The following is a 22,331-nucleotide window of genomic DNA, read 5'->3' as shown; positions in this document are numbered from 1 at the left end:
CTGATCTCCAGTAGCATACTGGGCACCTACCGACCTGGGGAATTCCTCATTCAGTATCGTGTCATTTTGCCTTTTGATACTGTTCGTGGGCTTCTCAAGGCAAGTATACTGAAGTGGTTTGCCATTCTCTTCTCCAGTGGACCACATTCTGTCAGACCTCTCCACCATGACCCGTCCCTCTTGGGTGTCTCCACACGGCATTGCTTAGTTTCATTGAGTTAGACAGGGCTGTGGTCCATATGATCAGATCAACTAGTTTTCTGTGATTATGATTTCAATGTGTCTGCCCTCTGATGCCCCCTCGCAATACCTACCATCTTATTTGGGTTTCACTTACCTTGGTCATGGAAAATCTCTTCACAGCTGCCCCAGCAAAGTGCAGCTGCTGTACATTACCTTGGACAAGGGATATCTCCTCAAGGCTGCCCCTCCTGACCTTGAAGGTGGAGTAGCTTCTCTCGGCCCTCCTGTGCCCATGCAGCCACCGCCTCTTGAACGTGGGACAGCTCCTCTCGGCCACCGCCCTGACCTTGGGTGTTGGGTAGCTCCTCTCACTTCTGCACGTGGTCGGTTGCGCCGGAGCCAGCGTCTCTGGCGTCTGTGCCGCTGGGGCCGGCGTCTCTCACATCTGCACTGCACATCAATAAAATGGACCAAAAAAAAATCAACAAATTCCTAGAAATGTACAGCCTGATAAGACTGAACCAGGAAGAAACAGAAAATACAAATAGACCAATTACCAGTAGTAGAATTGAATCAGTAATTTTTGCATTAAATTACATTTACAAAAGTTCAGGACCAGATGGCTTCAGAAGTAAATCCTACCATTTAGAAGAAGAAAAACATTTTATTCTTCTCACACTATTCTAAAAAATTGCAGAAGAAGAATCACTTCCAAATTAATTCTATGAACCATTGTTGCCCTAATACCAAAACCAGACAAAAGAAAGAAATTATAGGCCAATATTACTGATGAACATAAAGGGGTAAAAATCCTCAATACAATGTTAGGGAACCAAATCCAACAATATGTTAAAAGGATCAAACACCATGATCAAGTGGTATTTATCCCAGGGATACAAGGATTGTTCAATATCTGCAAATCAGTCAGTGTGATAAACCACATTAAAAAACTGAAGAATAAAAATCACATGAACATCTCAATAGATTCAGAAAAAGTTTTTGACAAAATTCAAGATCCTTTTACGACAAAAAAAATTTCAGCAAATTGGTTTTAGTGGGAACATAACTCAGCATAGTAAGGGTCATATGTGACAATCCACAGCTGACATCATACTCAATGCTGAAAAGCAGAAAGCTTTCCCTCTAAAATCAGGAGTGTGTCAAAGATGCTCACTATTATCACTTTCATTCAGTATGTTATTGGAAGTCCTAGTCACAGCAGTCATAAAAGTAAAAGAACGAAAATGAATCCAGATTGGAAAGAAAAAAGTAAATCTGTCACTGTTTGCAGATGACATGATATTATATATATTTTTAAAAGTCAGTTTACTGAATGGGAGAAAATAATATCCAAAATATACAAATAGCTCATACAACTTAATTTTAAAAAAGCACAAACACCTATTTCAGAAAACCTGAATAGACATTTTTCCAAAGAACAGGTACAGACGGCCAATGGGCACATGAAAAGATTCTCAACATTGTTACTCATCACAAAATGCAAATGAAACCCACAATGAGATATCATCTTACACCTGCCAGGATGGCTATCACTTTGTCCACATCCATGGATTCAACAAATCTTGAACTGGAAACAGGATCCATGAATTCAACAAATCTTAGACTGGAAACAGGAGAAAAATTCCAGAAATTTCCAAAAGGGAAAACTTGAATTTGCCACATGTCAGCCACTATTTGTTTTTTCAGCATTCACCTGTATTAGGTATTACAAGTAATCTAGAGATGACATAAAGTATACAGGAAAGAGTGTGTAAATTTATGCAAATATTACACCATTTTATAAAACAGACTTGGACATCGGGGATTTTGGTATCTATAGGGGTCCTGGAACCAATCCTCCACAGATACAGAGGGACAACTCTGTTGTGGTTATATATTTTCTTTTTGATCCTTCTCTGTTAAATACATATACTTGAGTATTTATTGATGGGTGATTTGATGTCTCAGATTTGCTTTAAAATTTCCAGGGGGAAAAAAAGTGGTGATACTCTTGTGTTTCTTCTGACACATGCTAGATCGAGTTTGTCAAAAGCTATTTCTTAGAGACAATGAGGCATAAAGAAATTAATGTCTGGCTTTGGCTACACAAAGATTTGAAATAAAATTTATTTACATTTCGAAGAAATACCCAGACTGTGACTTTTTCTTTTTATAAGAAAGTTATATTAGGTTCTCAACATTTCCGTATTCATTTTATACTTTAAAGTATTACATTCCTATTGCAAACTTGAAGGGATTAAAAGATTCAATATGACAGAAAACAAATTCACAAGCGTTATGAAACATTCACATTCACAGGGTGACAATAGCCCATAATGTGTGTGGAGCAACAATTCTTACAACACTGTTGCCCTGATTGCCCTTCAGCTCTGTAAACTGTGGTTTACTGCCCTGATTGTGCCCTCTTAAACATTCACATGTCAAAAGTTCCTGCATATTTCAATAAAAATGAGATCTATTTTTGGAGTCAGGGTGAGTGTCACTGTCTGATAGTGCCATTATAATATGCATATTCAATTAGTTTACAAACAAAAATGCACAGCCTGACTTGGGGGTTGAAGCATACAAATTGAGCACTACAATGTCATGTTATTGTAACTGTTTTGATAAACATTCTTAAAACAGAGCTACTTATATATAATGTTGATTTCCTTTTTATCAAAATATTAAAGAGAAATGAGCCATGTGACGTTGTCAAAGCTCAAAAAACATTCCTTTGGAATAACCTCTAGGTTATTTCTTTTAACATTTGTAAATAACTTGGAAGCTAATAACTTATGATACAACATGATAATCATGTAAGCACTTTATGTAAGGGAAATGGTTAAGTCTTGGTATAATTATACTAAATTACTGGTTTGTGGGTCAAGAAGCAACAGTTAGAACTGGACATGGAAATACTGACTGGTTCAAAATTGGAAAAGGAGTTCATCAAGGTGTATATTGTCACCCTGCTTATTTAACTTATATGCAGAGTACATCATGCAAAATGCTGGGCTGCAAGAAGCACAAATTGGAATCAAGATTATGGGGAGAAATATCAATAAACTCAGATATGCAGATGACACCACCCTTATGGCAGAAAGCAAAGAGAAACTAAAGAGCCTCTTGATGAAGTGAAAGAGGAGAGTGGAAAAGCTGGCTTAAAATTCAACATTCAAAAAATGAAGATCATGGCACCAGTTCCCATCACTTCCTGGAAAATAGGTGGGGAAACAATGGAAACAGTGACAGACTATCTTTTTGGGCCCCCAAATCATGGCGGATGGTGACTAGCCATGAAATTAAAAGACACTTGCTCCTTGGAAGAACCTAGACAGCATATTAAAAAGTAGAGATATTACTTTGCTGACAAAGGTCTGTATAGTCAAAGCTATGGTTTTTTCAGGTTTTTCATGGAGTCATGTATGGATGTGAGAGTTGGACCATAAAGAATGCTGAGTGGCAAAGAATTGATGCTTTTGAACTGTGGTGTGGAGTAAGACTCTTGAGAGCCCCTTGGACATCAAGGAGATCAAACCAGTTAACCCTAAAGGAAATCAACCCTGAATATCCACTGGAAACTGAAGGTCTAAAATTTTGGCCACATGATATTAAGAGCTGACTCATTGGAAGAGACTATGATGCTGGGAAAAATTAAAGGCAGGAGGAGAAGGGAATGACAGAGGTTGAGAGAGCTAGATGGCATCACTGACTCAATTGACATGAGCTTGAGCAAGCTCCCGGAGACAGTGAAGGACAGAGAAGTCTGGCATGCTGCAGTTCATGGAGTCACAAAGAGTCGGATATGACTGAGCAACTGAACAATGACAGTAATGGTCAAAGAAATGAAATTCCTTATAGTTCCATATGATATTTAAACCTATTTTTGTGTATGGTGTTAAGAGTTCTAGTTTCATTCTTTTACAAGTGGCTGACCAGTTTTCCCAGCACCACTTGTTAAAGAGACTGTCTTTTCTCCATTTTATATTCTTGCCTCCTTTGTCAAAGATAAGGTGTCCATAAGTGCGTGGATTTATCTCTGGGCTTTCTATTTTGTTCCACTGATCTATATTTCTGTCTTTATGCCAGTACCATACTGTCTTGATGACTGTGGCTTTGTAGTAGAGCCTGAAGTCCGGCAGGTTGATTCCCCCAGTTCCATTCTTCTTCCTCAAGATTGCTTTGGCTATTCGAGGTTTTTTGTATTTCCATACAAATTGTGAGATTTTTTGTTCTTGCTCTGTGAAAAATATCGTTGGTAGCTTGATAGGAATTGCATTGAATGTATAAATTACTTTGGGTAGTATACTCATTTTGACAATATTTATTCTTCCAATCCACAAACACGGTATATTTCTCCATCTATTAGTGTCCTCTTTGATTACTTTCACCAGTGTTTTATAGTTTTCTATGTACAGGTCTTTTGTTTCTTTAGGTAGATATATTCCTAAGTATTTTATTCTTTTCGTTGCAACAGTGAATGGAATAGTTTCCTTAACTTCTCTTTCTATTTTCTCATTACTAGTGTATAGGAATGCAAGGGATTTCTGTATGTTGATTTTATATCCTGCAACTTTATTGTATTCATTGATTAGCTCTAGGGATTAAAGATCTAAATGTAAGACCAGACTATAAAACTCCTAGAGGAGAACATAGGCAAAACACTCTCAGACATAAATCACAGCAGGATCCTCCATGACCCACCTCCCAGAATATTGGAAATAAAAGCAAAAATAAACAAATGGGACCTAATTAAAATTAAAAGCTTCTGCACAGCAAAGGAAACTATATGCAAAGTGAAAAGACAGCCTTCAGAATGGGAGAAAATAATAGCAAATGAAACAACTGAAAAAGAATTAATCTCCAAAATATACAAGCAGCTCCTTCAGCTCAACTCCAGAAAAATAAACAGCCCCATCAAAAAATGGGCCAAAGAACTAAACAGACATTTCTCCAAAGAAGACATACAGATGGCTAACAAACACATGAAAAAATGCTCAACTTCCCTCAAAATCAGAGAAGTGCAAATCAAAACCACAATGAGATACCATTTCACACCAGTAGAATGGCTGCTATCCAAAAGTCTACATGCAATAAATGCTGGAGAGGGTGTGGAGAGAAGGGAACCCTCTTACACTGTGGGTGGGAATGCAAACTAGTACAGCCACTATGGAGAACTGTGTGGAGATTCCTCAAAAAACTGGAAATAGAACTGCCATATGATCCAGCAATCGCACTCCTGGGCATACACACTAAGGAAACCAGAATTGAAAGAGACACATGTACTCCAATGTTCATTGCAGCACTGTTTATAATAGCGAGGACATGGAAGCAACCTAGATGCCCATCTGCAGACGAATGGATGAGAAAGCTTTGGTACATATACACAATGGAGTATTACTCAGCCATTAAAAAGAATGCATTTGAATCAGTTCTAATGAGGTGGATGAAACTAGAGCCTATTATACAGAGTGAAGTAAGCCAGAAAGAAAAACACCAATACAGTATACAAACTCATATATATGGAATTTAGAAAGATGGAAATGATAACCCTGTATACAAGACAGCAAAGAGACACAGGTGTATAGAACAGTCTTTGGGACTCTGTGGGAGGGGGTGAGGGTGGGATGATTTGGAGAATGGCATTGAAACATGTATATTATCATATGTGAAACGAATCACCAGTCCAGGTTCGACGCATGATACAGGATGCTCAGGGCTGGTGCACATAAATAACCCAGAGGGAGGATAAGGGAAGGAGGGAGGTGGGAGGGGGGTTCAGGAAAGGGAACTCATGTACACCTGGGGTGGATTCATGTCAATGTATGGCAAAACCAACCAATATAATATTGTAAAATAATTCAGTTCAGTACAGTTCAGTCGCTCAGTCGTGTCTGACTCTCTGCGACCCCATGAATCACAGCACGCCAGGCCTCCCTGTCCATCACCAACTCCTGGAGTTCACACAAACTCATGTCCACAGAGTCGGTGATGACATCCAGCCATTTAATTCTCTGTCATCCTCTTCTCCTCCCACCCCAAACCTTTCCCAGCATCAGAGTCTTTTCCAGTGAGTCAACTCGTCGCATGAGGTGGTCAAAGTATTGCAGTTCCAGCTTTAACATCAGTCCTTCCAATGAACACCCAGGATTGATCTCCTTTAGAATGGACTGGTTGGATATCCTTGCAGTCCAAGGGACTCTCAAGAGTCTTCTCCAGCACCACAGTTCAAAAGCATCAATTCTTCGGCGATCAGCTTTCTTCACAGTCCAACTCTCACATCCATACATGACCACGGGAAAAACCATTGCCTTGACTAGACGGACCTTGGTTGGCAAAGCAATGTCTCTGCTTTTTAATATACTATCAAGGTTGGTCATAACTTTCCTTCCAAGGAGTAAGTGTCTTTTAATTTCATGGCTGCAATCAGCATCTGTTGTGATTTTGGAGCCCAAAAAAATAAAGTCTGACACTGTTTCCACTGTTTTTCCATCTATTTCCCATGAAGTGATGGGACCAGATGCCATGATCTTTGTTTTCAGAATGTTGAGCTTTAAGCCAACCTTTTCACTCTCCTCTTTCACTTTAATAATTAGCTTTCAATAAAAAATTTTTTAAAAAAAGAAACCTATACTATATCAGAGAGTGACTTATTTCACTATACTTTAGAAGTTTTTAGAGAAGTCTAATAAATTACTGTTGTGTACATAAAGGTTTAGCAAATAATTCTTTTTTGATTTAAGTTTAATCTCTCTTGCAATAAAATTATTTACAAGAACTTCCAATAAAAGAATAATCACATTATGTTGTGTTTTGAACAAGTTCCTGGTAGATGTGAGAAAGAGAGAAGAAGGAGTAGGGCTTGATGAGATAAAAAGTCATATTTTAAGACAATAAAAATTTAAACAAATGTTTTCTCTCCCCTGTTTCCTCCCTCCCTTCCACCTAATGTGCATTGTATATCTGCATTTTGATTTTCCCTGGTGGCTCAGAGGTTAAAGCGTCTGCCTCCAATGCAGGAGACCCGGGTTCGATCCCTGGGTTGGGAAGATCCCCTGGAGAAGGAAACGGTAACCCACTCCAGTATTCTTGCCTGGAGAATCCCATGGATGGAGAAGCCTGGTAGGCTACAGTCCACGGGGTCGCAAAGAGTCGGACACGACTGAGCGAAGGAACGGAACGGAATGCCCAAAACACCTGCTCAATTATAATAATTTCTTTTCTTCTTGCACCAGCTATGTAACTTCTTAGAAAATACCATTCATTTCTCAGTCATGTATGGAATTACAGTGACTCATCACTCACCTTATATGAGCAGACAATATTGTTGAGCTTTATGTATAATGCCAATATTCCATTTTCCTGAAGATATCAATTAGTACAGAACAGACTGGTCAGATGGTCTGCTGAGATTCTGGGTCACACCTAATCGAAGTTCTTAGCTTAAATAGTTATTGTTATTTACAGGAAGTAACAGTTAAAACTGGACATGGAACAACAGACTGGTTCCAAATAGGAAAAGGAGTACGTCAAGGTTGTATATTGTCACCCTGCTTATTTAACTTATATGCAGAGTACATCTTGAGGAACGCTGGACTGGAAGAAGCACAAACTGGAATCAAGATTGCCGGGAGAAATATCAATAACTTCAGATATGCAGATGATACCACCCTTATGGCAGAAAGTGAAGAGAAACTAAAAAGCCTCTTGATGAAAGTGAGAGGAAAATGTAAAGGCTGGCTTGAAGCTCAACATTCAGAAAACTAAGATCATGGCATCTGGTCCCATCACTTCATGGGAAATAGATGGGGAAACAGTGGACGCAGTGTCAGACTTTATTTTTTTGGGCTCCAAAATCACTGCGGATGCTGATTGCAGCTATGAAATTAAAAGACACTTACTCCTTGGAAGGAAAGTTTGACCAACATAGACAGCATATTAAAAAGCAGAGACATTACTTTGCCAACAAAGGTCCATCTAGTCAAGGCTATGGTTTTTCCAGTGGTCATGTATGGATGTGAGAGTTGGACTGTGAAGAAAGCTGATCGCCAAGAATTGATGCTTTTGAACTGTGGTGTTGGAGAAGACTCTTGAGAGTCCCTTGGACTGCAAGGATATCCAACCAGTCCATTCTAAAGGAGATCAGCCCTGGGTGTTCATTGGAAGGACTGATGTTGAAGATGAAACTGCAATACTTTGGCCACCTCATGCGAAGAGTTGACTCACTTGAAAAGTCTCTGATGCTGGTAGGGATTGGGGACAGGAGGAGAAGGGGACGACAGAGAATGAGATGGCTGGATGGCATCACTGACTCAATGGAGGTGAGTTTGAATGAACTCTGGGAGTTGGTGATGGACAGGGAGGCCTGGCGTGCTGTGATTCAGGGGGTCATAAAGAGTCGGACACGACTGAGCGACTGAACTGAACAGTAATAAAAGCAAAAGTAAGTATTTAAGCTAAGAATGTAGATTAGGTGGGACCCAGAATCTCACCTAATGGTAATAGTGACTAGGTGCCTTGAGAGAAGGAAAAGGCCATCTCAGTATTCCTGCCTTGAGAACCCCATGAACAGTATAAAAAGACAAAAAGATAGGACACAGAAAGATGAACTCCCCAGGTCAATAGGTTTCTAATATGCTACTAGAGATCAGTGGAGAAATAACTCCAGAAAGAATGAAGAGACGGAGCCAAAGCAAAGGCAACACCCATTTGTGGATGTGAATGGTTATGGAAGCAAGGTGCAATGTTGTAAAGAGCGATATTGCATAGGAACCTGGAATATTAAGTCCATGAATCAAGGCAAATTGGAAGTGATCAAACAGGAGATGGCAAGAGTGAACATTGACATTTTAGGAATCGGTGAACTAAAATGGAGTGGAATGGGTGAATTTAACTCAGATGACCATTATATCCACTACTGTGGGCAAGAATCCCTTAGAAGAAATGGAGTAGAAATCATAGTCAACAAAAGAGTCCGAAATGCAGTACTTGGATGCAGTCTCAAAAATGACAGAATGCTCTCTGTCCGTTTCCAAGGCAAACCATTCAATATTGGGTTAATCCAAGTCTATACCCCACTAGTAATGATGAAGAAGCTGAAGTTGAGTGGTTCTATGAAAACCTACAAGACCTTCTAGAAAAACACCCAGAAAATATGTCCTTTTCATTACAGGGGACTGGAATGCAATAGTAAGAAGTCAAGAAACACCTGGAGTAATAGGGAAATTTGGCCTTGGAGTACAGAATGAAGCAGGGCAAAGGTTAATAGAGTTCTGCCAAGAGAATGCGCTGGTCATAACAAACACCTTCTTCCCACAACACAAGAGAAGACTCTACACATGGACATCACCAGATGGTCAACACTGAAATCAGATTGATTATATTCTTTGCAGCCAAAGATGGAGAAGCTCTATACAGTCAGCAAAAGCAAGACTGGGAGCTGACTGTAGCTCAGATCATGAGCTCCTAGTTTCCAATTCAGACGGAAATTGAAGAAAGTGGGGAAAACCACTAGATCATTCAGGTATGACTTAAATCAAATCCCGTGTGACTATACAGTGGAAGTGAGAAATAGATTTAAGGGACTAGATCTGATAGAGAGAGTGCCTGATGAACTACCGACAGAGGTTTGTGACACTGTACAGGAGACAGGTGTCAAGACCATCCCCCAAAAAAAGAAATGCAAAAAACCAAAATGGCTGTCTGAGGAGGCTTTATAAATAACTGTGAAAAGAAGAGAAGTGAAACAAAAGGAGAAAAGGAAAGATACCCATTTGAATGCAGAGTTCCAAAGAATAGCAAGGAGAGATAAGAAAGCCTTCCTCAGTGATCAGTGCACAGAATATTGTAAATAAAAGCAAAAATAAAGAAATGGGATGTAATTAAAGTTAAAAGCTGCTCCACCAAAAGGGAAATTATAAGCAAGGTGAAAAGACAGCCTTCAGAATGGGAGAAAATAATAGCAAATGAAACAACTGACAAAGAATTAATCTCCAAATTATACAAGCAACTCTTGCATCTCAATTCCAGAAAAATAAACGACTCAATCAAAAAATGGGCCAAAGAACTAAACAGACATTTCTCCAAAGAAGACATACAGATGGCTTACAAACACATAAAAATATGCTCAACATCACTCATTATCAGAGAAATGCAAATCAAAACCACAATGAGGTACCATTTCACACCAGTCAGAATGGCTGCTATCCAAAAGTCTACAAGCAATAAATGCTGGAGAAAGTGTGGAGAAAAGGGAACCCTCTTACACTGTTGGTGGGAATGCAAACTAGTACAGCCACTATGGAGAACAGTGTGGAGATTCCTTAAAAAACTGGAAATAGAACTGCAATCAGTTCAGTTCAGTTCAATTTTAGTCGCTCAGTCATGTCTGACTCTCCGCGACCCCATGAATCACAGCACGCCAGGCCTCCCTGTCCATCACCAACTCCCGGAGTTCACACAAACTCATGTCCACAGAGTCGGTGATGCCATCCAGCCATCTCATTCTCGGTCGTCCCCGTCTCCTCCCGCCCCCAACCTTTCCTAGCATCAGAGTCTTTTCCAGTGAGTCAACTCGTCGCATGAGGTGGCCAAAGTATTGCAGTTTCAGCTTTAGCATCAGTCCTTCCAATGAACAACCAGGGTTGATCTCCTTTAGAATGGACTGGTTGGATCTCCTTGCAGTCCAAGGGACTCTCAAGAGTCTTCTCCAGCACCACAGTTCAAAAGCATCAATTCTTTGGCGATCAGCTTTCTTCACAGTCTAACTCTCACATCCATACATGACCACGGGAAAAACCATAGCCTTGACTAGACAGACCTTGGTTGGCAAAGTAATGTCTCTGCTTTTTAATATACTATCAAGGTTGGTCATAACTTTCCTTCCAAGGAGCAAGCGTCTTTTAATTTCATGGCTGCAATCAGCATCTGCAGTGATTTTTGAGCCCCCCAAAAATAAAGTCTGACACTGTTTCCACTGTTTTTCCATCTATTCCCCATGAAGTGATGGGACCAGATGCCATGATCTTAGTTTTCTGAATGTTGAGCTTCAAGCCAACCTTTTCACTCTCCTCTTTCACTTTCATCAAGAGGCTTTTGAGTTCCTCTTCACTTTCTGCCATAAGGGTGGTGTCATCTGCATATCTGAGGTTATTGATATTTCTCCCAGCAATCTTGATTCCAGGTTGTGCTTCTTCCAGCCCAGCGTTCCTCATGATGTACTCTGCATATAAGTTAAATAAGCAAGGTGACAATGTACAGCCTTGACACACTCCTTTTCCTATTTGGAACCAATCTGTTGTTCCATGTCCAGTTCTGACTGTTGCTTCCTGACCTGCATACAGGTTTCTCAAGAGACAGGTCAGGTGGTCTGGTATTCCCATCTCTTTCAGAATGTTCCACAGTTTATGGTGATCCACACAGTCAAAGTCTTTGGCATAGTCAATGAAGCAGAAATAGATGTTTTTCTGGAACTCTCTTGCTTTCTCCATGATCCAGCGGATGTTGGCTATTTGATCTCTGGTGCCTCTGCCTTTTCTGAAACCTGCTTGAACATCTGGGAGTTCACTTTGCTGAAGCCTGGCTTGGAGAATTTTGAGCATGACTTTGGTAGCGTGTGAGATGGATGCAATTGTGGGGCAGTTTGAGTATTCTCTGGCATTGCCTTTCTTTGGGATTGGAATGAAAACCAACCTTTGCCAGTCCTGTGGCCACTGCTGAGTTTTCCAAATTTCCTGGCATATTGAGTGCAGCACTTTCACAGAATCATCTTTCAAGATTTGAAATAGCTCAACTGAATTCCATCACCTCCACTAGCTTTGTTCGTAGTGATGCTTTCTAAGGCCCACCTGACTTCACATTCCAAGATGTCTGGCTCTAGGTCAGTGATCACGTTATCGTGACTATTTTGGTCATGAAGATCTTTTGTACAGTTCTTCCCGGCGGCGCAGACGCGAGAGATGCCGGCTCCGGCGCAACCGACCACGCAATGAGGCGTGGCCGTGAGGAGCTTCCCCATCCTGAGGCCAGGGCCGGCGGCTGAGAGGAGCTACCCCAAGTTCAAGGTCAGGAGGCACGGCCTTGAGGAGATACCCCTCATCCAAGGTAAGGTGCAGCGGCTGCGCTTTCTTGGAGCAGGTGTGAAGAGATATCCCACGCCCAAGGTAAGAGAAACTCAACTAAGATGGTAGGTATTTCGAGGGGGCATCAGAGGGCAGACACACTGAAATCATAATCACAGGAAACTAGTCGATCTGATCACATGGCCCACAGCCGAATGTGGTCCACTGGAGAAGGGAATGGCAAAACACTTCAGTATACTTGCCTTGAGGACCCCATGAACAGTATCAAAGGGCAAAATGATAGGCTACTGAATGAGGAATTCCCCAGGTCGGTAGTTGCCCAGTATGCTACTGGAGATCAGTGGAGACATAACTCTAGAAGGAATAAAGGGATGGAGCAAAAGCAAAACCAATACCCAGTTGTGGATGTGACCGGTGATAGAAGCAAGGTCCGGTTCTGTAAAGAGCAATATTGCATAGGAACCTGGAATGTTAGGTCCATGAATGAAGGCAAATTGGAAGTGGTCAAACAGGAGGTGGCAAGAGTGAACATAGACATTCTAGGAATCAGTGAATTAAAATGGACTGGAATGGGTGAATTTAACTCAGATGACCATTATATCTACTACTGTGGGCAGGAATCGCTTAGAAGAAATGGAGTAGCCATCATGGTCAACAAAAGAGTCCGAAATGCAGTACTTGGATGCAATATTAAAAATGACAGAATGATTTCTGTTCATTTCCAAGGCAAACCATTCAATATTACAGTAATACAGGCCTATGCCCCAACCAGTAACGCTGAAGAAACCGAAGTTGAATGGTTTTATGAAGATCTACAAGACCTTTTAGAACTAACACCCAAAAAAGATGTCCTTTTCATTATAGGGGACTGGAATGCAAAAGTAGGAAGTCAAGAAACACCTGGAGTAACAGGCAAATTTGGCCTTGGAGCACGGAATGAAGCAGGCCAAAGGCTAATAGAGCTTTGTCAAGAGAACGCACTGGTCATAGCAAACACCCTCTTCCAACAACACAAGAGAAGACTCTACACATGGACATCACCAGATGGTCAACACCGAAATCAGATTGATTATATTCTTTGCAACCAAAGATGGAGAAGCTGTATATAGTTAGCAAAAACAAGACCAGAAGCTGACTGTGGCTCAGATCATGAACTCCTTATTGCCAAATTCAGACTTAAATTGAAGAAAGTAGGGAAAACCACTAGACCATTCAGTTATGACCTAAATCAAATCCCTTATGATTATACAGTGGAAGTGAGAAATAGATTTAAGGGACTAGATCTGATAGATAGAGTGCCTGATGAACTCTGGTCGGAGGTTCATTGTACAGGAGACAGGGACCAAGACCATCCCCATGGAAAAGAAATGCAAAAAAACAATATGGCGGTCTGAGCAGGCCTTATAAATAGCTGTGAAAAGAAGAGAAGCAAAAAGCAAAGGAGAAAAGGAAAGATACAAGCATCTGAATGCAGAGTTCCAAAGAATAGCAAGGAGAGATAAGAAAGCCTTCCTCAGTGATCAATGCAAAGAAATAGAGGAAAACAACAGAATAGGAAAAACAAGAGATCTCTTCAAGAAAATTAGAGATTCCAAGGGAACATTTCATACAAAGATGGGCTCGATAAAGACAGAAATGTTATGGACCTAACAGAAGCAGAAGATATTAAGAAGAGGTGCCAAGAATTGCCATACGACTCAGCAATCCCACTGCTGGGCATACACACTGAAGAAATCAGAATTGAAAAAGACACTTGTACCCCAATGCCCATCACAGCACTGTTTATAATAACCAGGACATGGAAGCAACCTAGATGTCCATCAGAAGACGAATGGATAAGAAAGCTGTGGTACATATACACAATGGAGTATTACTCAGCCATTAAAAAAAATACATTTGAATCAGTTCTAATGATGTGAATGAAATTGGAGCCTATTATACAGAGTGAAGTAAGCCAGAAAGAAAAATGCAAACACAGTATACTAACGCATATATATGGAATTTAGAAAGATGGTAATGATAACCCTGTATGCGAGACAGCAAAAGAGACACAGATGTATAGAACAGTCTCTGGACTCTGTGGGAGAGGGCAAGGGTGGGATGATTTGGGAGAATGGCATTGAAACATGTATATTATCATATGTGAAACGAATCGCCAGTCCAGGTTCGATGTATGATACAGGATGCTCAGGGCTGGTGCACTGGGATGACCCAGAGGGATGATATGGGGAGGGAGGTGGGAGTAGTTTTCAGGATGGGGAACATGTGTACATCCGTGGCAGATTCATGTCCATGTATGGCAAAACCAATACAATATTGTAAAGTAACTAGATTCCAATTAAAACAAATAAATATATATTTAAAAAAAGAAAAAAAAGAAATAGAGTATAACAATAGAATGGGAAAGACTATAGAGATCTCTTCAAGAAAATTAGAGATACAAAGGGAACATTTCATGCAAAGTTGGGCTCAATAAAGAACACAAATGGTATTGGCCTACAGAAGCAGAAGATATTAAGAAGAGGTGGCAAGAATACACAGAAGAATTGTCCAAAAAAGATCTTCACAACCCAGATAATCATGATAGTGTGATCACTCACCTAGAGCCAGACATCCTGGAATGTGAAGTCAGGTGGGTCTTAGGAAGCATCACTAAAACAAAGCTAGTGGAGGTGATGGAATTCCAGTTGAGCTCTTTCAAATCCTGAAAGATGATGCTGTGAAAGTGCTGCACTCAATATGCCAGCAAATTTGGAAAACTCAGCAGTGGCCACAGGACTGGCAAAGGTCGGTTTTCATTCCAATCCCAAAGAAAGGCAATGCCAAAGAATGCTCAAACTGCCCTACAATTGCACTCATCTCACATGCTAGCAAAGTAATGCTCAAAATTCTCCAAGCCAGGCTTCAACAGTATGTGAACCATGAATTTCCAGATGTTCAAGCTGGTTTTAAAAAGTTGGAGGAACCAGAGATCAAATTGCCGACATCTGCTAGATCATCTAAAAAGAAAGAGAGTTCCAGAAAAGCATCTATTTCTGCTTCATTGACTACGCCAAGCCTTTGGCTGTGTGGATCACCATAAACTGTGGAACATTCTGAAAGAGATGGGAATACCAGACCACCTGATCTGCCTCTTGAGCAACCTGTATGCAGGTCAGGAAACAACAGTTAGAACTGGACATGGAACAACAGACTGGTTCCAAATAGGACAAGGAGTATGTCAAGGCTGTATATTGTCACCCTGCTTATTTAACTTATATGCAGAGTACATCATGAGAAATGTTGGGCTGGATGAAGCACAGTCTGGAATCAAGATTGCTGGGAGAAGTATCAATAACCACAGACATGCAGATGACAGTGTCCTTATGGCAGAAAGTGAAGACGAACTGAAGAGCCTCTTGATAGAAATGAAAGAGGAGAATAAAAATGTTGGCTTGAAGCTCAACATTCAGAAAACTAAGATCATGGCATCTGGTCCCATCACTTCATTTCGAATAGATGGGGAAACAATGGAAACAGTGACAGACTTCGTTTTTTGGGGCTCCAAAATCACTACAGGTGGTGACTGCAACCCTGAAATAAAAAGATACCTGGGAAGGATTGGGGGCGGGAGGAGAAGGGGACGACAGAGAATGAGATGACTGGATGGCATCACCGACCCGATGGACATGAGTTTGAGTGAACTCTGGGAGTTGGTGATGGACAGGGAGGCCTGGGGTGCTGTGATTCATGGGGTTGCAAGGAGTTGGACACGACTGAGTGACTGAACTGAACTGAACTCCTCAGAAGGAAAGTTATGACCAATCTAGACAGCATATTAAAAAGCAGAGGCATTACTTTGCCAACAAAGGTCCATCTAGTCAAGGATATGGTTTTTCCAGTAAATATGTATGGGTGTGAGAGTTGGACTATAAGGAAAGCTGAACGCTGAAGAATTGATGCTTTTGAACTGTGGTGTTGCAGAAGACTCATTACAGCTCCCTGGACTGCAAGGAGATCCAACCAGTCCATCCTTAAGGAAATCAGTCCTGAATGTTCATTGAAAGGACTGATGTTGAAGCTGAAACTTCAATACTTGGGCCACCTTTTGCGAATTTCTGGCTAATTTGAGCAGACCCTGATGCTGGGAAAGGTTGAAAGCAGGAGAAGGAGATGACAGAGGATGAGATGGTTAGATAGGATCACCGACTCAATGGACATGAGCTTGAGTCAACTCCAGGAGGTGGTGATGGACATGAAGGCCTGGAATGGTGCAGTCCGTGGGGTCTCAAAGAGTTGGACATGACTGAGTGACTGAACTGAACTTAACTGAGGTGACTTGAAATGATTGACCAAATATATAGTTCTACAGGATCAATGACTGTAATAGTGTAATTCTAGATATGGGAAGAAGTAAAAACAGGGAACCATTTCCTGAATTATTGTAGACTAATGAGGCAGGTGGTCCAGAGGCTTTTGACTACTATTAACAGGGTGTTGGTTATTAGATGTCTCAAACCTTAGTTGAAATTAAGACATAAGGAAGGGGATTGTAAAATAAAGACAATTGCCCATAACACAGTTCCACAAGAATTAAGCCATTAGTCACTGTAGTCATCGACCTACAATACACTTTGAAAGAATTTCAGGGTGAAGATCAGGATGAGAAACTTTGTGTTCTTGGAAAACTGGCAGAACTGGCTCTCATGAGATATTTTCAGGATAAAATTTTATAAACCCAACTTCTTGCATCTTCCTATGCTTGGCAAAGCACTAAAACCAATAAGATATATGTTCCTTGAGAACAGAAACCTTCTACCTAAGATGGGTGCTTGAAAGCACTAATACCATATTACTGGCCTCCCCATTTAACTTTTTGGAACAGTTCTCAGAGCTCTCTGAAAGACAGTCTCCAGGTTATAATCCTCAGGTTGGTTTGAATAAAAATTTCCATTGACTATTATTTAATTTTTTCATTGACAGGTTAGATTTCAACTCCAGAAATTTTTAACTGAGAGTAAGAGAATACTGGTGTACACTGAGGGTCTGGCACTGGGGGAATCAAGTTTGGATTTAAATTTAGAACTTGGGAGGTTAAGATCCCTGATCCATTCAATCATATCACTGCAAAGCCATACCCAAGGTCTGGTATGATATTGTGATTTAAGAGAAGTACATGTGTTTGTTTTGCACCTTGTTCTTGCCATAGAACTCCTAGGCCTAAATGATGAGAATTGCCTCAGTGATGAGAGTTATGAGGGAGTTATGTTAATGATAAGACTTCCAGAAAGCACCTAAGGATGGGGACTGTTGACTAGAAAAATCAGCCATGTCATTAGAGGGTTGAAATTTTCAGTTACATTTCCCCCTGACCTCCATACAAAAAACTCTGGGGTAGAAGAATGGGGCTAGAGATTAGGTCCAATCACTGGTTACCAATAATTTAATCAATCATACCTATGTAATGAGGATACCATAAGGGATGGGATCCTGAAAACTTTTCTGGTTGATGAACATAGAAATGTCTGGTTGGAAATTCAGGGAGAATGGCAAGTTCAGAGAGGACCTAGATCTGTGAAAACTTTTTTTAGGTTCTGTGAACCATTTCAGCAAATTAAACCATATGCATCTCAACAGATGCAGAAAGAACTTTTGACAAAACTTAAAGTAGGAAGAAGAGGGCAGCCTAGGAAACTCTGATCTATAGTCTGTCAGAAGACTGCTGCTGCTGCTGCTAAGTCGCTTCAGTCGTGTCCGACTCTGGTCAGAAGACTACCTTGACTTATAATTGGCATCTCACATTTGAGGAGGTGGAGTGGGACTTAACCTATAGGATTTGGAGCTAACTCCAAGTAGCTAGTGTCAGAATTGAGCTGAATTGTAGAACACCCAGTTAGTGTTCCATATGACTTGGTGGTGTGGGAAGAAAACCTTCACTATTGCAATTGGTGACCAGAATTTTAGGTAAGTAGACTATAGAAATACTGAATTACTAAAACAGAAGAGGGAAGAGAGAAGGGAGGTATACCAGAGTTTATATCTGAGATACTCGGCTGTCTCACTGAATGGAAATGTTACATTTTACAGCAGTAATCATCTTATATAAAATTGTATAGGACATAAAGACACAAACTTTGTCCTAGTTCTGGACTATGAGAAGAATTCCAGATTATTGGAATTCACTTTAATATTTTTCAGAAGAAATATGTGTGGAGAATATATTACAGAGGAAATCATGTGCCAAAAACTGTGTTTGTTTATATTGGCCTATGAAATATAAATTATTCTGATAGTTTATCAAGAATAATCGTATTTCAAGAAAAGACAAATGCTTGTTCTGCTTATGCTCATCATGAGTATTATCTATTCTTTCATTAATTTACCTGTTAAATTTTTACTGAACATCTACTCTGGTTTACAAATGTGCCATGAGCATGATCTTGCACTCATGGATGGTTACAAGATGTGATCACAAAGGAAATAAAAAGGAACTTACTTTAAATACAGCACAACATAAGGCTTCTTCGAGATGAGGTTTGAGATGAGACCTGAAAAATGAAAATAAGTGCCAGCCATGCTAAGAATAGTGAGAAGAGCATTATGCGTTGGAGAAACAACATAAGAGAATCTTGGCATCTTCAAAACCCAAAAAATCAGCTCACATCACTTAATTTATTAAGGCAGAGAGTATTCGGAAATGAGGCCAGAGAAGAAGCAAGTGCCAAACACAGGTTTTACAGGTCAGAGTATGACTTTTGTATTTTATTCTAATTATAATTTGTAGATTCAGATGTATTTATAGAACTTGAATGCTAGATATGTGGAGAATAAGTTGGGAAAAGGACAAAAGAGGAGACATGCTAAGTTGTTTCAGTCGTGTCCGACTCTTTGTGACCTTATGGACTGTAGCCCACCAGCCTTCTATGTCCATGGGACCCTCCAGGCAAGAATACTGGAGTGGATTGCCATTTCCTTCTCCAGGAGATCTTCCCAACCCAGGGGCCAAACTTGCATCTCTTATGTCTTCTTGCAGTGGCAGGCAGGTTCTTTACCACTAGCACTACCTGGGAGACAGATAAGTGCTCCACCTAGTATTTATGCATTATACATCTACAGGACGAAAGTTGTGGCAGATCCAGCCTTTGGTTTATAGATAAGTGTTTTTCTTAGTGAATTGTTCCTGAATTCAGGTTGCAGCAAAATTATTGTGGCTTGCAGATAAATATGCAAGTGCCAAAATTATCTAAATATGTTCATATCATCTCTAAATTCTCAATTTATATTCATTCATCTTAAGTCAATAATCCAGACAGTAATCATAATTCTACCTGACACAAACCATCTGTACCAGTCTCTGTCATGGAGAAATGTAGAATAAGAGCACCGGGGCATAAAAACTAATATACCTTCCCAAGGATAAATTATTGTAAATGTCTATATGTAACAATAAAATAGTTTAGATTTCCCTACACAGAATATTGGGCTAAAAATGCATTTTCTAAGTTGGATTAATTTGGAGAGAGAAAATATTCGCAGAATACATCAATTAAAATAGAATTCAGAGACATTTTACCAAGAAGGCTGGATTTGAAGGACTAATGAACTTAATAACCTAGACTCTAGGATATAGTAGGATCCAAGTCCATGCCAGATCTAACTTTATTGATTAGTAATCAGGTGTAGCCAATTGAAACTGAATGGAAGTAATTCACTTATTTGTAAGAATAATACAACCAGAATTAACACTTTCCAGTATTTTACTTAAATTTCGTATTTTCAATCTTCAAATAAAGATATTTAAAATAATTCAGATCAAGTATGGTCCTTCTTTTATGACATTTAGTTTTATTAAAAAACAGAAGACTGTCAAGTACACATTTGAAGGACTTAGAAACTGTTTTATCTACTACCTGGACAAGCTAAGGAAATCTCCAGAGCAAGAGTATAGCAGGTTAATTTATTTCACATGGACCCAGCAACTAATGTAGTTGGTGCAAAAGTAGTAGTGGTTTTACATTGTGGAACTTTGCCATTTGATATAGGAATACATTCTTAAATAAATGTGATTTATTATACATTTTAATAGGCATTTCTCCCTTTTTTTTTTGCTAATGACATTACTTGCTGCTTATTTTATATTTATTTTAGATTATAGAAATGATGTCAGACAAAAAGCCAATTCAAGCAATTTTTTCATTCAAATTCAAGAAGGGTTTGTAAAGCAGTGGAGACAACTTGCAACATTAACAACACATTGACCCAAGAACTGCTAAGGAACATGCACTGCAGTGGTGGTTCAAGAAGTTTTGCAAAGGAGATAAGAATCTTGAAGATGAGGAGTGCAGTGAGAAGAAGCTCCAAAACACTTCCCAAAGCCAAACTTGCACTAAAAAAGTCATGGTCACTGTTTGCTTTTCTGCTGCCAGTCTGATCCACTACAGCTTTCTGAATCCCAGCAAAACCATTTTATCTGAGAAGTATGCTCAGTAAATTGATGAGATCCGTTGAAAGCTGCGATACTTGAAGCTGGAATTGGTCAACAGAATGGGCCCAATTCTCCACGATGATGTCAGATCACATGCTGCAAACCAACACTTTAGAAGTTGAACAAATTGGGCTACAAAGTTTTGCCTCATCTGCCATATTCACTTGACCTCTCGCCAACTGACTACTGCTTCTACAAGCACCTTGACAACTTTTTGCAGTAAAAAATGCTTCCAGAACCAGCAGCATTCAGAAAATGCTTTCCAAGTGTTCATTGAATCCCAAAGCATGGATTTTTTATGCTACAGGAATATACAAACATTTCTTGTTGGCAAAAATGTGTTGATTGTAATAGTTCCTATTTTGATTAATAAAGATGTGTTTGAGCCTGGTTATGGGATGACAGAGGATGAGATGGCTGTATGATATCACCGACTCGATGGACATGAGTTTGAGTGAACTCCGGGAGTTGGTGATGGACAGGGAGGCCTGGTGTGCTGCGATTCATGGGGTTGAAAAGAGTCGGACACGACTAAGTGAACTGATAATGCTTTAACATAGTTGGAAACTACAATTACTTTTGTACCAACCTAAATATCTTTTATATCTTTCATCTTTGTTTTTAGTGTAAATTCATTGACTTACTTCTTTTGGTGCCTGCCTGTTCAGGAAAAGATACTTTATGATAGCTGTCTTTCTTTAGTCATAAAATGTGAAGAATTTGACATTATTTTTCCGTCTTTTCTGCCTATTTTCTGGTTACCTTAAATACGAAAATACTTGAGCATTCTCAGTTCTAAATAATCATAATGAAGCACTTAGATTTTCTTGAACATGCCCTTCTATGTCATCTATGTTCAGTTCAGTTCTATGTTATTATTTACTATTTCTTTACCTACTTTGTTAAAATTATAAATAAAAAATTCTCTTCTCATAGACCACCTGTCCACAAGCTCTTCTCATAAGAATACATAACTGATGGAAAAGAAAAGTCATATATCAAGGGCCTCCCTGGTAGCTCAGTTGGTAAAGAATCTGCCTGCAGTTCAGGAGACCTGGGTTCGATCCCCGGGTTGGGAAGATCCCCTGGACAAGGAAATGGCAACCCACTCCAGTGTTCTTGCCTGGAAAATCCTAGGGACAGGGGAGCCTTGCGGGCCACAGTCCATGGGGTCGCAAGAGTTGGACATGACTTAGTGACTAAACTGCTGCCATATATCAAGACGCCCCGCTCCACTTGGGCATTGTTGACTGTATCAGGATGGGTAACTGGTATAACCAAGGCTAATCAAATTCTCTTTTCCATAATTTTGGATTTGGGATATAGAGGGGCTATACCAAACATACTTTGGTATACTTTGTACAAACATACTTTGTACTCAGGCTGTACAAAAACATACAGAGAGAGACAAAACCAGGACTGGTCATGGGAACAGAAAGATCATTTAAAGTGAGTTTAGTTGATACCAACAAGCCAAAGTAACATGGAACCTGAACTGATGGCAAAGCAGAAACTAAATGTCCTACGAAGAAAAAGTGAGAAGACTGGCAAGATGCCGAAAGGAGAGACAGAATATGTTCCCCAAAGAAGGAGGCAGAGAG

This window comes from Moschus berezovskii, chromosome 6, assembly GCF_049115385.1.
Source record: "Moschus berezovskii isolate FMDL1 chromosome 6, NW_MosBer_1.0, whole genome shotgun sequence".
In the NCBI taxonomy this organism is placed as follows: Eukaryota; Metazoa; Chordata; class Mammalia; order Artiodactyla; family Moschidae; genus Moschus; species Moschus berezovskii.
This window is presented reverse-complemented; position numbering follows the sequence as displayed.